The sequence below is a fragment of the Orycteropus afer genome, unplaced genomic scaffold, assembly GCF_000298275.1.
Source record: "Orycteropus afer afer isolate SDZICR_OR568_19922 unplaced genomic scaffold, OryAfe1.0 scaffold00009, whole genome shotgun sequence".
Taxonomy (NCBI): Eukaryota; Metazoa; Chordata; class Mammalia; order Tubulidentata; family Orycteropodidae; genus Orycteropus; species Orycteropus afer.
Genome location: NW_006921596.1, coordinates 9,213,221 through 9,222,866, shown reverse-complemented (window position 1 = coordinate 9,222,866; position 9,646 = coordinate 9,213,221).

Sequence of the window (9,646 nt, the reverse complement as noted above, 5' to 3'; positions counted from 1 at the left end):
CCAAGCATGACATCCTTCTCCAAGGAATGGTCCCTTCTGACAACATGACCAAAATAGGTGAGACGAAGTCTGGCCATTTTTGCTTCCAAGGAGCATTCTGGCTTCTCTTCCTCCAGCACAGATCTGTTAGTCCATAGGTATAAGGTTAGGATTCTAACATATATGTTGCAGGGGAAGGACAGAACTCAATCCGTAGCAAGTAATATCAAGTACTGGATCAAAGTGAGGGCCTTTATCTGAAGCTGTTAGAGGGAGATCAAATACATACAGAAAATAATAAAACCTTTGTTTTTCCAGAATCACATTCTGAAACAAGTATTTGAGTGCAAGTAGTATATTTGGGAGATGGCCCAGAAAGCACTGACAGGTCAGAGGACAAGTGAGACAGGAAAAAGATGGAAGGCAGGACAAGGAGCCTTCACGAGCAGGTGATCCCTAGGGCACTTGGGTTCAGGCCCACTGAGAAGTGCTGGAAGACTATGCAGAGAAAGTCTTGAAGTTATTCCACTGAGAGACAAAGAAATTATCTGCACAATACTGTCTGTCTTAAGGATGTTAGCTCCCCAGCATGTCAGGCCTGCTCTGTGCAAGGTCTAAATACACATCAGTGGACAGAGAAAGCCCTCAAGTAAAAAGTCTCAGGCAATTGCATTTGGCACATGGCAGTGGTTGACACGAGTGGGACAGTGACAGTACCTACTACAAACAGTAGCAGTAATAATAATGGGTTTCCATTTATTGCATATGATGTGCCTGGCACTGTGCTAAGCATTGTGCATGACTATCTCTCTGGTTGCACAGCCAGAAAGCAGCAGAGTTGGGATTTAACCCCATGTCTACCTAAGGCCAGAGTTCATGCTCAAATCACTGTTGTGCAATACTGCCTGCTGCTGCTGGTGATGGTCTGCTGAGATTTAAACAGGTCCATTTGTTAATGAGGATCACTGAGGTGGCGCTTGTCTGGACTGAATGTGCTGATCAGTGCTGTGGGAACAACGTGACATAGGCATGTGGGGCTGTGAAGACCACAGCTACCAGATAGCAACGGTCTAGCTGCCTTGCTGAGCCTGCAACTTCTGCTCCCCATGCTAGAAACTTCACCCTGAGTTCACCAAGGAGGATTAAGACCTCCCCATAGTCCCCAAGAAGGTAGAAGAAACAAAGTTAAGGAAACAGGAAGCCTTTGCATTCTTCACTTAAAAAAAAAAAAAAAAAAATTGTCACTGATCCCAGCCTGGCACTGACAGAGTTAACTCAAAACTGCCTCCATGATGAATGGCTATAATACTGTCTATGTAATGGGTTTCCTATTTAAATTTTGTGAGGATTTAATCAGTTGGGCGCAGCTGTGCAAGATGCACCATAAACTATGTTGAAAAATATGTAGACATATACATTTATCTGCTACAAATTAAGCTCACTTAGAGGTGGTCTTAATGGCCCATGTAGCCATCATTACAAGCATAAATTCTAAACTGTCTGTTTCCAGTGAATTTGCTTTGAGAAAAAAATGAATGCTCACCCTTAGCAGAGTACGGTAATAAATGAAAGGACCTTTAATTTGCAAAGTGCTAATAGACCAGCCATTTTTCATTAGGAACCCCATGCTAGATCCTGTATGGCGGGTTGGCTTCATGGGGGATTCCTTTGCCTGGGCTAGGAAGGGCTGCCACTGTGGTTCACATGATCCCTTCAGGGGAAGGCTGGAGTGCTGGTTCCAGAGCGAGAGGTGAGCTTTCTTATCCTTCAGCTTTGGCTGCATCCTTTCATCTGAGATGCACACTTGGCTTGGCGCTAGCTAACAGTGAAATTTACTCAGCACATGGATAGCCCAACATGATCATGCGTTTTTGGTACTAATGTAAATTCATAGCAGGTGGAAGTTCCCCCACTTTCTCTTAGATCCTGGCACTGGGGTGTGGGAAAAGTGAGCTGGGTTTGAGTTCCAGCCTATTACTCTGACACAACCTGATCCTGGCAACTCATTCTCCCCATAGTAGCCAAGTGTTGCCAGTTTGCAGGACTCTTTCTCATTTCTCTTCTCACGTATCAGCTGATCCTTACCTTCTAAGAACTCTATCAGGAAGGTACAATTATTCCTACCATTTAAAATATGAGGACAAAACTGCTACTGTAGTGGGGGGGCATGTAAGGTGCAAAATTTTCAAGGAAACATTCACTGTCAGGGTGGTTCAAGTGCCAAGTTTGCATGTGCACAGCTCTGAGAGTGAGTGCCTCCTTAACCTTTGTTCCTTGAGTGCCTCTCTTGCCACACTCTAATCCCAGCTTTGGTTGGGGTACGCACGGCACAGAGAAGATGAGTAACTTGCTCAAGGGTACGCCCTGGTGCAAAGTGAGAGAGGTAAAGTCCAATTTCTTGAAGTCTAATTCTAAATCCCATTAACTTTCCCATATACCATATATATGCCCATTTGAAAAAGAAAAGCCTTGGTTTTCTTCAGCCCAAGTTGGGCACTTATTATGAGCCAGACTTATAGTAGAAGTTCTCACCTATGTTGTCTTGTCTCATTTTCTTCACAGCACCTTGCACTTTCAGAAATAATTTTATCAGTTCATTTTTTGTTTGTGCCTGTGTTCCCCACTAGAATGTTTACTACTTTATCCCTGTGGCTATAACAGTGACTGGCACATAGGTGTTTACTAAATATTTGTTAAATGAGTATATTATTTATCAGACATTTAAAAGGAGAAGTTGTGTGAAACTAGTCTGATTGTCCTCATGTCTCGTACCAGGCATCCAAAAAGGGTGGGTCATGACACATAGAAGCTTTGGACTACTTCCTCTCCTTTAAGTAACAGGTGTCCCCACAACTCAGCCATCCTAGTAAAAGGAATCTGGGAAATCCAAACAGATAGAAATTCACATGAACTCTTCTTAGTCTGAGTTCTTTTCTAGGAGTCAAAAATGCAGAAACAATTTAATCCACATTAATCAAAGTGTCAGATGACAAGAGTCAAGGTTGCAATGGAAAGTGCTAGAAAAATTAAAATGCTGAAAATAGAATCTTTATTTAAAAATAAGTCTATTGAAACAACAGCAATGAAAGAAATGATAAGAAAATTGGCACCAAAAAATATATGGAACAAAGAAACCATCAGCACTACACACACACACACACACACACACAGCAAAATGCAGTAGCAAATTCATACCTATTGATAATTACACTGAATGTAAATGGATTTAACCTCATCAGTCAAGTGACAGAGAATAGCAGTAAGGATAAGAAAACATGACCCATCAGCATAATGTGTATAAGAGACATACCTTAAACACAAAAGCAAAAATAAGCTAAGGATCAAAGGGTGCAAAAACATGTATCAAGTAAAGTGCAACAAAAAATAATCAGGAGTGGCAACATTAATTTCTGATAAAATACACTGTAAGGCAAAAGCCAGCAAAAGAGACAAGGAAGGACATATGTATGTAATGATCAAAGGCTCAATCCAACAAGAGGACATAACCACAATAAATACTGATGCACCCAAATGAAAAAGTCGTAAATACATAGCTTAGACTTTAACAAAATTGAAAAGAGAGATAGACAGCTCCACAATAATAGTAAAAACCAAAACAAAATAAAAACTCACTGCTGTGGAGTTGGATCCGACTCATAGTGACCCCTCCTTGGGTTTCTGAGGCAGTATCTCTACAGAAATACATTGCCCAATCTTCCTTCTGAGGAGTGGCTGGTGGGTTTGAATCACCAACCTTCTGGTTAGCATTCAAATTGCCTTAGGCACTATGCCACCAGAGAAGACTTTAATGTACCACATTTAATGAAGGTTAGAATAACTAGAAAGAAACTCAAGAAAGCTATAGAAGATGTAAACAGCACAATCAACCAACTTGACCTAATAGATATCTACAGAACACTCCACCTAAAAAAAAAAAAAATACAATATACAGTCTTTTCCAGGACACATGTAACATTCTCCAGAACAGACATATGTTAGACCACAAATGAAGCCACAATAAATTTTAAAATATTGAACCAGTACAAAGCATCTTCTCAGATTACAATGCTATAAAATTAGAAATTAACAACAGGAAGACTAAAGAAACAAAATTAAACACATGGAAACTGAATAATATCCCACTTTAAAAAAAAAAAAAAAAAAAAACAACCAAACCCACTGCCATTGAGTCAATTACAACTCATAGCAACCCCAATTGGATTTCCAAGGTGGCAAATCTTTACTGAAGTAGATCGCCAGTCTTCCTTCTGTGCAGTGGCCAGTGGGTTTGAACTGCCAACCTTTTGGTTAGCAATCAAATGCCTTAGGCACTATACCACCAGAGCTCCTTTAAAACAACAACAACAACAACTACAGAATAGTAGAAAAAGTAAAATTTAAAAGTCCATTGAGTCAAATGAGAATGAAAACATAACACAGGAAAACCTTTGGGACACAGCAAAAGCAGTGCTCAAAAGGCAATTTATAGCAACAAATGCACAAATCACAAAAGAAGAAAGAACCAAAATCAACACCTTAACCCAACATCTCCAACAACTACAAAAGGAACAATAACAAAAAGCCTATAGTCACCAAAAGAAAGAAAATAGTAAAAATTAGAGCAGAAATAAATGAAAGAGAAAACATAAACCAAAAGAAAGAATCTACAAGACTAGAAGATGGTTCTCTGAATGGATTAATAAAATGTCAAATCCTGACAAATTTAACAAAAGAAAAGAAGATGCAAATAACATGACTAAGAAATGAAATGGACTATGTCACAACAGAACCTACTGAAATAAACAGAATAATAGCAGAATACTATAAAGAACTGTACTCTAACAAATTTGAATACCTAGCAGAAATGTGCAAATTCCTAGAAACACAACACATACATACATAATACCCAAATTAACACAATCTGATGTGAAAAATTTGAACAGATCCATCACAAAAGAAGAAATTGAATAGGTCATTTAAAAATCTCCCAAGAAGTAGTCTTTGCCCAGATGGCTTCACTGGTGAATTCTATCAAACATTCAGAGAACAGCTGGCATCAATTCAACTCAAATGATTCCACAACATATAAAAGGATGGAATACTCCCAAACTCATTCTATGAAGCAAGCATAACCCTGATAGCAAATCCAGGCAAAAGCATCACTAATAAAAAATAATATAGACAAATATAGTTTATTTTCTCAATAAAATATTAAACAACAGAGTCCAAAAACATTTTATAAAATAATACACGATAATCAAGTGGATTCATACCAGGTATGCAAGGATGGTTCAATATTTTAAAAAATCAACGTAATCTACAACACAAATAAGATAAAGGAAAAGAACTACATGAGCATATCAATTGATGAAGAAAAGGCTTCTTGATAAAATTCAACACTGATCTCAATACCTATTATAAACCCATGGTGGTCAAAACAGCCTGGTACTGATGCAATGACAGACATATGTACCAGTGGAACAGAATTGAGAACCCAAAGGTAAATCCATCCACCTATGGACAGCTGATCTTTGACAAAGGTTGAAACTCATTAAATGGAGGAAGAGATAGTCTCCTTAACACATGGTCCTGGCAAAACTGGATATCCATTTACAGAAAAATGAAAACAGGCTACCTCTCTCTCACCACACACAAAAATTAACTCAAGGTGGATCAAATAATTAACTTTAAAATCTAAAACCATAAAGATAATCACAGAAAAAATAGGGACAAACTTAAGGGCCCTAATACATGGGATAAATACACTATCAAACATCAATAAAAATTCACAGACAGCAAAAGAAAACTAGACAACTGGGACCTCCTAAAAATTAAACAATTATGTGCATCCAAAAAAAAAAAAAAAAAAACTTCATTGTTGTTGAGTTGGATCTGACTCATAGTGATCCCTTCTCAGGTTTCTGAGGTGGTATCTGTATGGAAGTAGATTGCCCAACCTTCCTTCTGAGGAGTGGCTGGGGGGTGTGAACTGCCAGCCTTCTGGTTAGCAGTCAAATATCTAAGGCACAAAAGACTTCACCAAAACAGTAAAAAAAGAAAAAAAAAATCATACAGACAGACCGGGGGAAAAAGTTGGCAACAGCATATTGGACAAAGGTCTAATCTCTAAAATTTATAGAAAATTTCAACAACTCAACAACAAAAAGACAAGTAATCCAAATAAAGAATGGGCATAAGACTTGAGCAGATACTTCATTAAAAAAGATTTTCAAGTGGTCAACAAACATATGAAGAAAAGCTCATAATTATTAGCCATTAGATGAAAATCAAACAACAATGCGATAGCATCTCACTCTAGCATTAATAATAGCAAAGTTAGAAAGAAAAAAAAAAAAAAAACCAGAAAACAAAAAATGCCATCCAACATTAAAGAATAACAATGAGTTTGCAGAACACGGAGAACATGGAGGGACCTGGAGAACATTATGCTGAATTAAGTTGTTCATTCATAAAAGGACAAATATTGTATAAGAGTATGACTGTAAGAAGTTAAGAAAAGGTTAACACACAGGAGGAATCATTCTTTGAAGATCGCCAGGGTGGGAGGGGAAAGAAGGGTAAATCCCTAGCTAGAGGGTAGACACATGTTAACTTGGGTGGAAGGAAAGGCAATATACAAGAAGGGGGAGGTTAGCACAAAATGATCAAGGCAAAAGAAGACACTAGGAGCGGAAGAGTTAAAGGCAACAAAGGTAAATACTTTTACATACGCAATCTTGCAATAACAGTAATAACAATCTATGAGTGGATACATAGATAGACACATCAGCTGAACAGGAACAGGAAGGCAAATTGTATTACACCCACTAATATATACATAGCTTTGACACAGGATATTTGGACATATGTATTTTTACATGCAAGGAGCTCTGATGGCATAGTGGTTAAAGCATTTGGATGTTAATCCAAAGGTCAGTGGTTTGAACCTACCAGCCACTCTGCAGGAAAAAGATGAGGCAGTCTGCTTCTGTAAGGATTTACAGCCTTGGAAACCCTTTGGGGGCAATTCTACTCTGTCCTAAAGGGTTGTTATGGGTCAGAATTGACTCAATGGCTGTGGGTTTGTTTGATGTAGTGTCTAGGGCATTTGACTGCTAACCAGGAAGACTGGGCAATCAACTTCCATAGAGATACCACCTTGAAAACCCAAGGAGGGGTCTCTATGAGTCGAAATTGACTCAACGACAGTGAGTTTGGTTTTTCTTTTGGTTTAAGTATCTCTATGAATATAGTAGAGCTTCCTGGGGACAAAGTCAAGAAAACTTCTTAGCTGTAACCAAACACCTAGAGCCATTAGTTGTGGGGCTCAAGACCACAGTCTCAGGAGATATCACAGTTAATTGGCATAATATAGTGCACAATGACAAAATTAAAACAACTGCAATATCAATTTATATCTATGTGGGAGCCTAAGGCACTTGACTGCTAACCAGAAGGCTGGCGGTTCAAACCCACCAGTCACTCCTCGGAAGGAAGATGAGGCAATCTACTTCCGTAGTGATACTGCCTCAGAAACCCAAGGAGGGGTTGCTATGAGTCGGGTCCAACTCGACAGCATATAACAACAACAGCACTTTGGTGAGTAGTGACTGGAGTCTTAAAAACTCATGGGCAGCCATCTAAGGTGCAGCTACTGTTCTCTCCCTCTCCAGAGCAAATAAGAGTGAAGAAAACCAAAGAAGCATGGAAGCAGTTAGTCCAAAGGACTAATGGACTATGCAGATGCTAGCCTTCACAACTATGACATCAGAAGGGCTAGATGGTACCTGGTTACCACTGCTGGCAGTTCTGAAAAGGATCACAATAGGAGATCCTGGATAGATTGGGAGAAAAATAGGGAAAAAAGTCAAAATAATTTTTTTAAAAAGACTAGGGTTACTATTCTGATAGAGATTATCCTAAGAGAACCCTGATACTATGACTCTTAGGCACACTTTAAGCCTGGAACTAAATGTACTCCCATGGCTCAACTTTCAGCCAACCAACACACAAGCCTATAAGATAAACAGTAATACCAGGCTGTGGTAGCTATGTTTGTGTGTCAACTTGACTGGGCCTGGTTGAGTGGCTGGGCAGTTGGATGTAGTATTCCCCATGATGAGACTGGTAATCAACTCCATGGTAGAATCGACTGTGAGCAGCTGAGTAGCTGCCTTTGGGTATGTGGGCTGCTTCCCGTATATAAGCAGGACCTTTGGGAATGGTCTCTAGCCTTGGCACGCTTAGACCCTGCATGTAACTGTGTCATTGCTCAGCAGCCTGCTATGCTCTGCCAACCTTGGGATTTACAATGGACTTAAGTTAATGGCCTGCCGTGTGGTTTGGTAATATTGGGACTGTATCTTTTTACTTGTCAACCTTGGGTTTGTCAGCCTCAGCAGCCAGCAGCTGTCTGAGTGAAGAAATGCCTCTAGCTCCAGTGGGCCAGGAGCAGGAGGCAGAGCTGGACTCTAAGGTTGAGGGGCTTTCACCCAGCCCCTGGAGCCTGGCACTTGAACTTGGACTTAAAGCCTCCAAATTGTAAGAATAAACTCCTGTTTGTTAAGGCCATCCCATTTGTGGTCTATTCCTTTTAGAGCGGCATTAGGTAACCAGAACACAGGGGATACTCGTTCCCTAGAACAACCAACATTATGAGATCAAAGGGCAGCATTTGCCTTGAATAGAAATCATTGTCATGAATCAGAATGTGTATGAATGGCTGAATAGAAATCAATTTGTTCTGTAAACTTTCACCCAAATCACAATAATAAGTTTTTTAAAAAATCAGTCTATTGCAACATGTCCAATGACAGTTACTGGGCTCCAAAGAGACTCTGAGAGGCATGCTAGATAGTTTTCTGACTTAGAGGAGCTCTTTCTCTCTGTGTCCCCTCAGGCCTACCATCCCCATTGGAGACAAGGCTCCCCTCTAAGCCATCCCTACGAAGGTTCCCAGCATGCTCCACACTGTTTCCATAGAAAACAACAGGAGAGGGGAATAAATCTTTACTGATCTTGTCTGTGGTTCTGCACAATTTAACAATTGTCAAGGTTGTGGAAACAGGCAAGAGTCGTTACTGTGATAGCATCATTACCACTGAAACAGATGATGAAATTAGGAGCAGCCAAAGAGAGACACTTGTCCCCCATACTGTATGTTGTAGGACGGGAAGTGGTGATCAAGGGAAAACACACTCAACCTGCTGTTGGGCAGAGTTCCACCAGGTGGGATCTGCATAGGGCAATGTCTGTGGGGCCTGGGTAGACTGGGGGAATGGGTGCCACCAAGTGCAGTAATGGATTCATGTGCAGAGAATGCCAAACTGAATCCTGACAGAATAGAATGATAACATTTTAAATTAAATATATGACCAGACACTTCATATATATAATATATATGTATATTTTATGTATGTATATATATGCAGAGACCTGGTGATGCTTGGCCACTAACCAAAAGGTTGGTGGTTTGAACTCATTCAGTGGCTTTGGGAGAGAGACTTGTGATCTCTTTTTTTGTGATCATAGCCTAGAAAATCCTATGGGGAAGTTCTACTCTGTTATATAGGGTTGCTATGAGTCAGAATTCACTGGAGGACACCTACCAACAACAACAAATATATATGTATATATATCTATGTGGGAGCCTAAGGCACTTGACTGC